This window comes from Triticum aestivum, chromosome 2A, assembly GCF_018294505.1.
Source record: "Triticum aestivum cultivar Chinese Spring chromosome 2A, IWGSC CS RefSeq v2.1, whole genome shotgun sequence".
NCBI lineage: Eukaryota > Viridiplantae > Streptophyta > Magnoliopsida > Poales > Poaceae > Triticum > Triticum aestivum.
Window position 1 is genome coordinate 7,541,382 of NC_057797.1, and position 12,038 is coordinate 7,553,419.

General features: G+C 47.1%; 1 long non-coding RNA gene across 1 annotated transcript; it reads left to right on the forward strand.

Moving 5' to 3' along the window:
• The first annotated feature begins 2,865 nt into the window (after nt 1–2,865).
• Nucleotides 2,866–4,430, forward strand: LOC123184194 (uncharacterized). Its single transcript, XR_006492934.1, has 5 exons — nt 2,866–3,005; nt 3,092–3,178; nt 3,264–3,359; nt 3,446–3,746; nt 3,827–4,430. It is a non-coding gene; the product is annotated as an uncharacterized lncRNA (long non-coding RNA).
• The last annotated feature ends 7,608 nt before the right edge of the window (nt 4,431–12,038 follow it).

Below are 12,038 nucleotides of genomic sequence, written 5' to 3' on the forward strand. Positions count from 1 at the left end.
TGCAGCGTGGCGGCAAGGGTTGTCCAGGCCTGTTCGGGCCTGGTAGTCTCCGGTTGTCACGTCTGGTCAGCTCCGCGGCGGCGGTGGTGGTTGTCCCCTCCCGTCGGCTGAGTTGCGGATGCCCCCGAGCCCATTGGCTCCTCATCCCACGTCCAGGTCTCGTGTCGGTGGCCTCAGGGAGACGCGTGAGGTTGGTTCGGTGATCGTGGTGGCACATGCTGGTGGGCGACAGGTCTGGTGGTGCACTTCGAATCATCAGGGGTGGTAGTGGTTTGGGTTGGGAGAAACCCCGGCGGCTCGTCTGTCATCGACGCGGTGACGCCTGCGGGCGGCGCCGGACCTTCCTGAAGGGCATTGGATATCCCCCTTCCCCACTGCCCTCTGCGTATCGGGGGAAACCCTAGGACTTGTCCGGGCGGCAGCAGCGTAGTCGTGGCATTCCTTCTTGAAGGTGTTGCTCGGTGCACGAAGCTTTGGAGTGCTAGAAGCGTGGTGGTACTTCTTCGGAGTGTGCAGCGGTTGCCGGCCATCTTCGTTTCGTCGATCTACCATTGTCGTTATTTGTTTCTCTTTCTTTTTCTCTATTTTTTCTTCTGGGCTTGTTTGCGCTGCGACCCAGCGAGCTCATTGTGTTGGATGGTTGCTTTATAGTAAAAAACAGGGGGAACCCTTTATCATCATACAATGTTCAGAGTTCAGACCATCATGAGACTTCCACAGGTGGTCAATGGCAAATTAAATATTTTTGCTCAAAATTGGCTTAGTGAATCTCTCTCTTTTGCGGGAAAATAGCTAACTGAATTTATTCCTATATCATGGGGAATATGACTAACTGTGCGGGAAATATGGCTGACTGAAGAACTTCTGAGAAATAGAAACATTGGTGCTAGCTAGGTTCCATTTCATTGGTCCTGCTTCCATGGAGTTGAATTCGTCCGACGGCAAGCCCGAGAGCAAACGCGGCAGCGACGCCGGCAATGATTGCCTCTGCTCTAACTGTTCTCTTGTTCCTTGTCGAAGGCACTGTGGCTGCCTGCTTCAGCTTCTCCAGGCCCCCATATACCCTTCCAGCAACAGTCCTAGACCAGGCCTTCCTCTGCATCAGCTGCTCGTATGCAACGGAGTTCTGAAACCGAGCATCACATTCAAATTATTGCCATATGTGCAAGAGAAGTAGAGAGTATGTGGGTCTTAGATCACTAACCGGGATGCACACAGGCGAAATGAGGGTGCCACGGAGGCTATGCGTAAACGCATAACGGACATCTTTCTCATACTCTTCCCACTTCTTGAGGGCATCGGGGTCGTCGACGAAGTGGGGGCGCAGCCTCCGCAGCAAGACGTCCACCTCCTCCACCACCTAGGGCATACGCTTGTCCATCGTGTCGGCCCGGGACTGTCGCCATTCAAACTCCTCTCTGGGCATGCCGCACCGGGGGTCATATCTCTGCAACACCGATCGGATTTGTGAGAGGTCAGCAGCAGCTGTGATCGAGAATGTAACCATCATGAAACACTGTAATAAGAATCGCAGTCGTTGTTTTGGGAGAGAGAAGCACCGGTACGCACCCGTTCTTCGCTCTTGTCATCATCTGAAAAAAATTATCACAATCAATTACGGCATTACTCTTAAAAAATACTACTACTATGGATTATTTGTGAAACGTGCCTACTGCAACAGCTTAATAACAATAAAAAGGGCTAGAGCCCAATACTTGTTTTCATCGTTTTGCAATAGATTGGTACCTTGCTAATTCGGCAATTCCCCAATTTAAATACCATAGAAAATCACTTGCAAATTTGCCATGAAGCCTGTGAACAAAATCTATCCAATCTGAGGTGTGTACTTGTTCTCATTTGCAATGAAATTCTACAACCATATAGGAGTGGTATATAAACAATCAATTTTCACGTCCGATTGTTGATTTTAGTTTTTGTTCTTCAACACTTGAATTGCAACCGATGCAGGAAAGCAAGGTGTTGGGGGTTGATTCGTCGCGCGCACCTTTTTCCCGCCGGACGATGAGCGACAGGATGAACTTGGCCATGGCCGACCACCATGGAGAAGGAGCAGGGCGGTGGCGGCGGCGAAGTAGAAGTCTGGGCCGGTCTGGAGTCTGGACTGGAGGTGGCCGCCGCCGGCGTGGCCTTCCCTAAAGTTTGTGTTTTTTTTTCCTGTAAACGAGAGAACAGACAAACGATCCTACGGTTCCCACAAAATATTATAGCGAGGAGCCGCTCTCCTCCCGCCGCCGCCGCCGCTGCGGAGAGGAGATCGATGGTTCGCTTCCGCCCGGAGGACTGCGCGATCGACCGTATGTCCTCCGCCCCCTCTCTCTTCGTCGTCTTCTCCGGTTCCGGTGAGCGTTCTCAATCCGCTTCAACCAAAATAATAATGTAGGCGCGACCGACCGGCACGGGATCCACGGGGGTGCGAGGCCACTCCTCGCCGGCGGGGTCCATCTGATCGGCTTGCGGACCGGACTCTTCCACGACCTCAGCTTGCGCCGCGCCCTCACCGACGAGCACCGCCTCCGAGCTCACCTGGAGTTCCAGCACCGCGTGCTCCAGATCGCCATCCCCGAGCTCTTCTCCGCAGCAAGATCACCTGTGCGTGCGTGCGCCTCTGACCATCCATCCATCTGTTTATCTGATGATGACGATGATGACAATCCAAGAGGAGAGCAGATTGATCACAGCTGTTCTTGACGCAGGTTGATTTGTTCAGACTGATCGACTGGGACCAGTCTGACACACTCATCGTCGAGCACATCGTCCTGCGCCACACCAGGCACGATGGGACTTGCTCTCTCTTACAGCAGGACGCCATTGATGACGGTGGACATATTGGAATTGGGACTGCCATGAACGGCGACGGTGGAGGAAGGGGTGGAGTTGAGGCTACCATTGCCGACCGTGAGGATGGAGGAAGTAGTGGAATTGGGGCTGACAAAATCTCGATAATGCGCTACTTGCCTGAGAGTACAATCCGCAAAATCGAGAATGTGAGTGCTCCATCAATTTTACTTATGCTGTCGTCACTGAGATAGAAGTTTGATTCAATCTAATAAGCTCACATTATCGATCGCAGGATCAGACGTGTCTTTACTGGCGATTGTGTGGTGCTCAAAGACATTTTGCATACCGGAAACTTCTTTTGAAGCTTGACTTTATTCAGGTGCCTAACTGATTTCCGCTATTTCGCTGTTTGTGCTTGTCACTATGTTAAGCTTGTGCATACCCCAAGTTCATGCTATTTGCAGCCAGATAGTGATCGTGAAGATGTCCTAGAAAAGCTTAAATCTTTGACCAGATGGCCAGGGCTGAAAGATTATTGCGAGCTTACAAGTTGTTTAAAGGTTCTTTTTGACATATGATTCGTATGATGAACCCCCAAAATTTTCACTTAACGTTGCTAATTTCCTTTTTTTTCTTTTCTTTTCAGAGCCATATGCATTTTTTACAGAAACATGAGCAGAGTAAAATGAACACAGCTTCCGGTACATCTGAGGAAAAAAATCGGCAATATTCATCAAATGTTGTAAAACACTTACAACTGTGGATGCAGTTTTAAATCAGAAATAAAAGCAGTTCAAGTTTCTTACAGTGACATGACGTGGCATGTGCATGCTTCACAGTTAACATCATTGCACTTTTCACTTGGGCAGTATGAAAATGCAGCTTTGGAGAAGATCAACTCAGAGCTGAGCACAACACTGCAGAAGCATCTAGATCGATATGACTGGGTAAGCTCCGGCAGGACGCTCTATTTTGCAGCTCGCGTCGAACATCTCGCTCATTTTTTCTCCCCTCTGATAATTTTTAGATGCTGATGGAGCAGTACTATGACCGTGTGAAACTAAGGAGGCTTTCAAGAGAATGTGCCACTCAAGCACAGACAATTGGGGTTATTCTTGTTGGTGAGGCAAGTTTTCTTTTCTTTTCAGTTGTGCGTTTTGCAATCAAGGAAATATATATGAGTAAAAAAATGTGTTGTAGAGTACAAATTCATCGGTGACTATTCTTGTTTACCATGGCTATTGCTCAAGGTTGACTTCAAGTTATTTACCGCAAATGGCTATTGTTCCTTATTTTCGTTACTGCAGGCTCTACCTATAAATCCAGAAGATAGTGCACTTCCTTTGATTAAACGAATACAAGGAAAATTCAGGAGTGGTGCTGCTGCTGGTAGGCCGTTGCGGTTGCTCGCTCTCGGTGTGTTCGCGGTGGTTGCAGCAGCAGGAAGCTTGTCATCAAGTGTGTCTATTGGGTGAATTTTTGTTTGACTGATTGGATACCGAGATACATGATTTATCACATATTCACATGTCACAAGGACTTCAGAAGGCTACATTGTAACAAAAAATAGATTCCAACACAACAACATTGGTTTGTATATATATAGCATCAGAGGAAAATTTTGTCGCCGACGAAGATCAGTTGCGAAGAACAGAGGCACATGATAGAGGGCAAGCTTGCCTGCAAAACATTTTTTCTTTGTTAATTAATCACATATTCTAAGTGTACATGACACAACAACCTTCTTCTTATATCTGGAGATGCATTACTTGAAGTATGTTGCTCTTGTTGCATCAGTCGTCTGTTGGTTATAACAGGGATTTTCCTTTGCCAAATTAACTTGAGCACTTATCAGTCGTCTGTTGCATCAGTCGTCTGTTGGTTATAACAGGCAACTAGCGTAGAGATATAGATACATTCGCATGGTGATGTGCATTCACACTTGATCATTAACTCTAAAATGACAGTAATAGATTTTAAAAAGTCGTTGCAAATTAAGTAAAAAAAGTATTTCACATTGCTACACATCTAGCAGAAAAACCTATCTGTGGTCCTGGAAACTCTTTCTTCTATCTAAATGAATGTATATATACTTCCTCTGTTCCTAAATATTTGTCTTTCTAGAGATTTCAACAAGTGACTACATACGGAGCAAAATGAGTGAATCTACACTCTAAAATATGTCTATATACATCCGTATGTAGGAGTCCATTTGAAATCTCTAAAAGACAAATATTTAGGAACGGAGGGAGTACATGTGAACGCCCTAGTCTGGCGCTTAACTGTTCCGAACACAGGCTATGCACTCTCTTCCTCATCTTCATAGTCTGAATAATCTGAATAAGAACCTCTATTACGAGACGTTGACGGTGGGTTCCAATCCGCCATCAGCTTCTCTTCCTCTGCCGCAGCAGCGAGCATCTTATCTTTCAGCACATGGATGTGCGCAGCATCTTTGCTGTCCGCATGCAACACTGTCAGCAAATCAGCCAGCGCCTTTGCCGCGTCATGAACTCATGATAGATGTTCTTTGGGACCTCATCTTTTCTCGCCCACAAGACGTCGCGGAGGGTATTTGCTATATGCTTTCCCATGTTTACCAGACGAGCATGGATCTCTATGCCTTGCATTGACCAGCCAAGCAAGGCGTTCCTAACAGCCTCGTCGACTTTGCCCTTAGACATAACGATCTCGCGTACATTGAAGACCTTGAATGTTGCTTTCCTCGCGCCGTCGGCGTCACCAGGGTTTCTGCCGGTTACTTTGACCGTGTAGTCGGTGTCAACTTCAAAAGTCAGCTCAAAATGAACTGATCCTTGACCCGACCATCGATTGTTTACTAGATCTATCTCTCCTAGGAATGTGTTATGGCTAACCATGACATGCTCCCCAAGAAAAACTTTGAGATGCAGACTTTCACCATATGCACACCATGAAGGAATTTTAACCGTCCGTTTAGTAGAAATTGTGGTATGCCTTGGAATAACCCGCATGAAAACTCCTTCTGACTCAACACCAATAGAGAGTGGAATCATGTCTTCTCTCATCTCACGCTGATCTTCCACAATGAGAGCAGCTTGTATCGCTGAACCGATAACCACGGCTTCATCATGGTTCACGCTTGTACCCTGATTCTTGCCAAATATGTCATATATGATTCTCCGTATCATGGGAACTCTTGTCATCCCCCCAGTCAATACAATTTCATTGATACGCTTGTCAGTGATGTTAGCCTCTTTTAGGACTGCACAACACTTGTATTGAATTTGTTCTACCATGTTGTGAACCAACCTCTCGAACTCTGCCCGAGAAATAGAGACGCTAGCATCACCATGACACTGAGCCGATGAGATGATGTAAGGCGTGGAAATTGTGACTTTGTGTTGGGTTGATAATTCCACTTTAGCTTGCTCCGCTGCTTCAGCAAGTAACATCATAGCATATTTATCTAAACGAATGTCGACAAACAAACAAACAACAACAACAAAGCCTTTAGTCCCAAACAAGTTGGGGTAGGCTAGAGGTGAAACCCATAAGATCTCGCAACCAACTCATGGCTCTGGCACATGGATAGCAAGCTTCCACGCACCCCTGTCCATAGCTAGCTCTTTGTCGATACTCCAATCCTTCAGGTCTCTCTTAACGGACTCCTCCCATGTCAAAATCGGTCGACCCCGCCCTCTCTTGACATTCTCCGCACGCTTTAGCCGTCCGCTATGCACTGGAGCTTCTGGAGGCCTGCGCTGAATATGCCCAAACCATCTCAAACGATGTTGGACAAGCTTCTCCTCAATTGGTGCTACCCCAACTCTATCTCGTATATCATCATTCCGGACTCGATCCTTCCTCATGTGGCCACACATCCATCTCAACATACGCATCTCCGCCACACCTAACTGTTGAACATGTCGCCTTTTAGTCGGCCAACACTCCGCGCCATACAACATTGCGGGTCGAACCGCCGTCCTGTAGAACTTGCCTTTTAGCTTTTGTGGCACTCTCTTGTCACAGAGAATGCCAGAAGCTTGGCGCCACTTCATCCATCCGGCTTTGATTCGATGGTTCACATCTTCATCAATACCCCCATCCTCCTGCAACATTGACCCCAAATACCGAAAGGTGTCCTTCCGAGGTACCATCTGGCCATCAAGGCTAACCTCCTCCTCCTCACAGCTAGTAGTACTGAAACCGCACATCATATACTCGGTTTTAGTTCTACTAAGCCTAAACCCTTTCGATTCCAAGGTTTGTCTCCATAACTCTAACTTCCTATTTACCCCCGTCCGACTATCGTCAACTAGCACCACATCATCCGCAAAGAGCATACACCATGGGATATCTCCTTGTATACCCCTTGTGACCTCATCCATCACCAATGCAAAAAGATAAGGGCTCAAAGCTGACCCCTGATGCAGTCCTATCTTAATCGGGAAGTCATCGGTGTCGAAATCACTTGTTCGAATACTTGTCACAACATTATTGTACATGTCCTTGATGAGGGTAATGTACTTTGCTGAGACTTTGTGTTTCTCCAAGGCCCACCACATGACATTCCGCGGTATCTTATCATAGGCCTTCTCCAAGTCAATGAACACCATATGCAAGTCCTTCTTATGCTCCCTATATCTCTCCATAAGTTGTCGTACCAAGAAAATGGCTTCCATGGTCGACCTCCCAGGCATGAAACCAAACTGATTTTTGGTCACGCTTGTCATTCTTCTTAAGCGGTGCTCAATGACTCTCTCCCATAGCTTCATTGTATGGCTCATCAGCTTAATTCCACGGTAATTAGTACAACTCTGAACATCCCCCTTGTTCTTGAAGATTGGTACTAATATACTCCGTCTCCATTCTTCTGGCATCTTGTTTGCCTGAAAAATGAGGTTGAAAAGCTTGGTTAGCCATACTATCGCTATGTCCCCGAGACCTTTCCACACCTCGATGGGGATACAATCAGGGCCCATCGCCTTGCCTCCTTTCATCCTTTTTAAAGCCTCCTTCACCTCAGACTCCTGGATGCGCCGCACAAAACGCATGCTGGTCTCATCAAAGGAATCATTCAGTTCAATGGTAGAACTCTCATTCTCCCCATTGAACAGCTTGTCGAAGTACTCCCGCCATCTATGCTTAATCTCTTCGTCCTTCACCAAGAGTTGGCCTGCTCCGTCCTTGATGCATTTGACTTGGCCAATATCCCTCGTCTTCCTCTCCCAGATCTTAGCCATCTTATAGATGTCCCTTTCACCTTCCTTCGTGCCTAACCGTTGGTAGAGGTCCTCATATGCCCGACCCCTTGCTTCACCAACAGCTCGCTTTGCGGCCTTCTTCGCCATCTTGTACTTCTCTATGTTGTCTGCACTCCTATCCAGGTATAGGCGTCTGAAGCAATCTTTCTTCTCTTTAAGCGCCTTCTGGACATCATCATTCCACCACCAGGTATCCTTATCTTCGCTTCTCCTTTCCCTGGACACTCCAAACTCCTCCGAGGCCATCTTACGAATGCAAGTCGCCATCTTCATCCACACATTGTCCGCATCCCCTCCTTCCTCCCAAGGGCCCTCCTTAAAAACCCTCTCCTTGAACACCTGAGCTACCTCCCCCTTGAGCTTCCACCACTTCGTTCTAGCGACCTTGGCATGCTTATCCCGCTGGACACGAATCCGAAAGCGGAAGTCAGCAACCACCAGCTTATGCTAGGGTACAACACTCTCCCCAGGTATCACCTTACAGTCTAGGCACGCACGCCTATCTTCTCTTCTCGAGAGGATGAAATCAATCTGGCTAGAGTGTTGGCCACTACTAAAAGTCATCAGATCTGAACGAATGTCGACCTAATGAAAATTTCTGATCTGCGTAACAAAGTAGTCCAGAACTATATCGTCGAACTGATCCCCACCAACAATGGGGTCAGCAGATTGACTTTTGACCTGTTCATTCATGCAGAACAAAAGACTAAAAGCTTTACAAACATAAATAAGCGTAATCAGTTAATTATGGGCGACAACACAAGAATGAGTAACTGAAAAATTACCTCAATATTTGTGCCAGACACACCAAGGACTGAGAGTGTGTATGATCCAGCACCCATGTCGAAAACAACAACGATACCTTCTTTAATTGTTGCTCTAGAAAGAGCGGCTGCCTTTGGTTCATCTATTAACTGCAATACCGTTAAGCCCGCTTTATTTGCCGCCAACAATATGGCCTCCCTTTGCTGTTCACTGAAGAAAATGGGCACACTTATCACCGCTTTTAATTCGTGATGAAATTGGTACATCAGGACGACATCCTTGAGCTTTGCAAAAATAACACTGGCAATTTCAACAGGAGAAAATCTCACTCCATGGATTTGGACGCAAGCTTCTCCTCTTCCCCCTTCAACGATGCTGAAATGGACTCTTTTCCTCATTCCTTCCACCCAGCAGTCATCAAATTGTTTTCCAATCAACTTTTTTATATTGAAGACAACATCGGATGGTTGTCTAGACATCCTGCGCTTTGCAAGTTCTCCAACTGCGACACATTTGCCAAGACCTTCCAAACGCTGCAGGGCCCACGCATATCGTTCACTAGTTTCTGGCTCTATTGAAGTAACATAAGATGGAGTGCAATGCCCACCTTCACTGTCGATAACCTCCGGTACCTGAAACAAGAGAGTAAATAAGGGGATTAGAACATAATTAATGGCATTACTTTTTTATTAGCTCTGGTGTGCACATTAATTTCAAGATTTCCCTAACTAAACAAGTAAATATATTTCTGAAAACAAACACAGAAAGAGCATTGTAATTGCCAAGTTAGACGCAATGTAAACTGTACTACGATTCGGCCTGCTTGTATATTCAATCAGAAAGTGAAAGCAAACACATCAGGTAAGCATCATCGACGACTCTGAGAAGCCTTGTGTAAGAACCTTGCATACTTCACACAAGGACTTCATTTTTACTATAATAACCTAGGCATACCTTCCATCATTAACTTTCATCAAGTAGTCTTCCAAAAACATGAGGTTATTAAAACTAAACTGAACAAATATGAACGCGTTACTGTACAGCTTGCGTACCAAGGAATCTATGATCGCAACTCTTGAATTCTTGCATCCAAAGTCAATTCCAACTGTGACAACTTTTGGCAGCGCCGTACTGACAAACCAAGAGTTAAGTGTAAAGACACACCATGGAATCATGGATGCAAGAAATACAGGGGTTTAATTAGAGTGCACTGTGGAAAGTACCTGAGAGTTGTACATCCACGGATGTTATCCTGAAACAATATACGCGATACTGGTTAAGACATGTCAATACATACAGGGCCATAGAAACTAAAGAAGGGCTATGTACAGAATATGAACACCATATGTCATTTGTACAAGAAAGAAGTCATTTGCAACAAGAAGATTTGTCATTCCCAGCAATCATTCTTTTTAATGTGAATCCAGTTCATCACAACAATGGCATTATTATTAACTGTCATTCTCCTACTATATAACCATAGGCAACAGCATCAATGTACGAATTCAACACAACTACTCCCAGTCAATTGTCTTTTTTATCTCTGTTTTACTATTCTCATATTTAGCACATAGGATTCTCTATCCTGTCCCAAAAAGTAACATGCGCATAATCATATCGGCAGCAGTTTATTATTCAACTGGTCTACCCTCTAAACAAGGGGAAAAGATATGTTCTCTTGAATGCAGAACTGCAGAGTTCCAAACAACCAACGTTGGCAGAAAATAATTAAGCTGAAAATAAGCGTCAAATAGGCAGCTCATTTTCTTGATCTCACTGAAGCCTTAAGATTTCATCTCCAGTCCCATGCATGTATCTAAAGGTTTTGTTTGGTTTCATTGGTACGAATGAACAAACGGCAGCAGTGAACAAAAGCCATCGATAGCAGTTTACAGATCCATTACGTACCCTGAGAGTAGCAGCGCTTTGGCCTTGAGCAAACGGAGATGCATTGCGCTGGGGGAGGAGGATCAATCAACCAAGCCTGAGAGCAGCAACGGGGCGATGATTCAGTGAGGAAGAAAGATCGGAGACGGTGCCGGCGCCGGCGGACCTCCAGGAAGGGCTCGGCCTACCGGTGGCGGCGGCCTGGATGGGGACGAATCGCGCCGTCACCGCGGCGGCCTGGGTACAGCCCGAGAAACCAAGAGGGTCGAGGAGTTGAGCCGCTGAGGGTTCACCGAACTGCGGATGGGATGGGACTGGATAGGGGGGAAACGGCTAATGCGAACCCTAATTTGCTCGTGCACTCGCAGATCGCAGCAGCGGCCGCAATGGCGGTCGATGCCTTCCAGCTAACGAAGCAGTGGGGTTTAACCAGCCAACGTCAGCGGCGGCAATGTGCAATTAGGGCATCTCCAGGACGGAAGCAACCGCGTACGTCCGAATGTGTTATCCACGTATCTTATTGGTCTGTGGACCGGTTGGGACGTCTGTTTTCTGGCATACCAGACACTAATTAGAGGTTCTTACGGGCGCCCGGACCACTGCCATGTACGCGTCCGTCACCACTAGGTCCCATCCAAAAACCTCTCCCACCTCTGCGCCTCTCCCTCGCGAAGCGGTTGCCGTGCATTTATGCCGGTCCACAGTGTCAATTCATGTCGGCCTAGAGCGAACACTTCTTTTCACTAGAGCTGACATTGAAGCGGTGCGCATACGAGAGCGCCGCCCGCGCCGCGTCCCAGTCTCTGCGCCTGTTCAATGCCGGAGCGACGTGACTAAACGGGACAGCAATCTACCACATTCATAGTGGCTGCCTCGTTCGTCCACTTACTAGCATTAAACTGACACGACAATCGAGAAACCAACTCCGCACCCGGATGTTGACACGTCCCACCGCTTTGTATGGCCGGCACCCTCTATTTAAACGTGGCCTTGCCCGACACCATCCGCATCACAAACATGTCCGCTCTCAACCATCCTCCGTGCACCACATCCGCAAGAACCTCAAGCTCTAGAGCTATGTGGGAGAGACTCTTGACAGGGAAAAAGCGTGAGTTAGCCGACCTGCCGGCGACCTCATCCGAGGGGAGCATGACAACCCAACAATGGTGGAGGCCTCTAATGAAGAGTGGGGGGGGGGGGGGTCTAGCGCCGGTCCCTACCAGCTTCACCATGGAGATGGCACAAACACACTTCGACGCCATCATGGTAGAAGAGCAGGCTATGCTATAGCCGCTACTGGTGTTCTAATAGGCGCAGGAGGAGCTGCGGTACAACATAGCC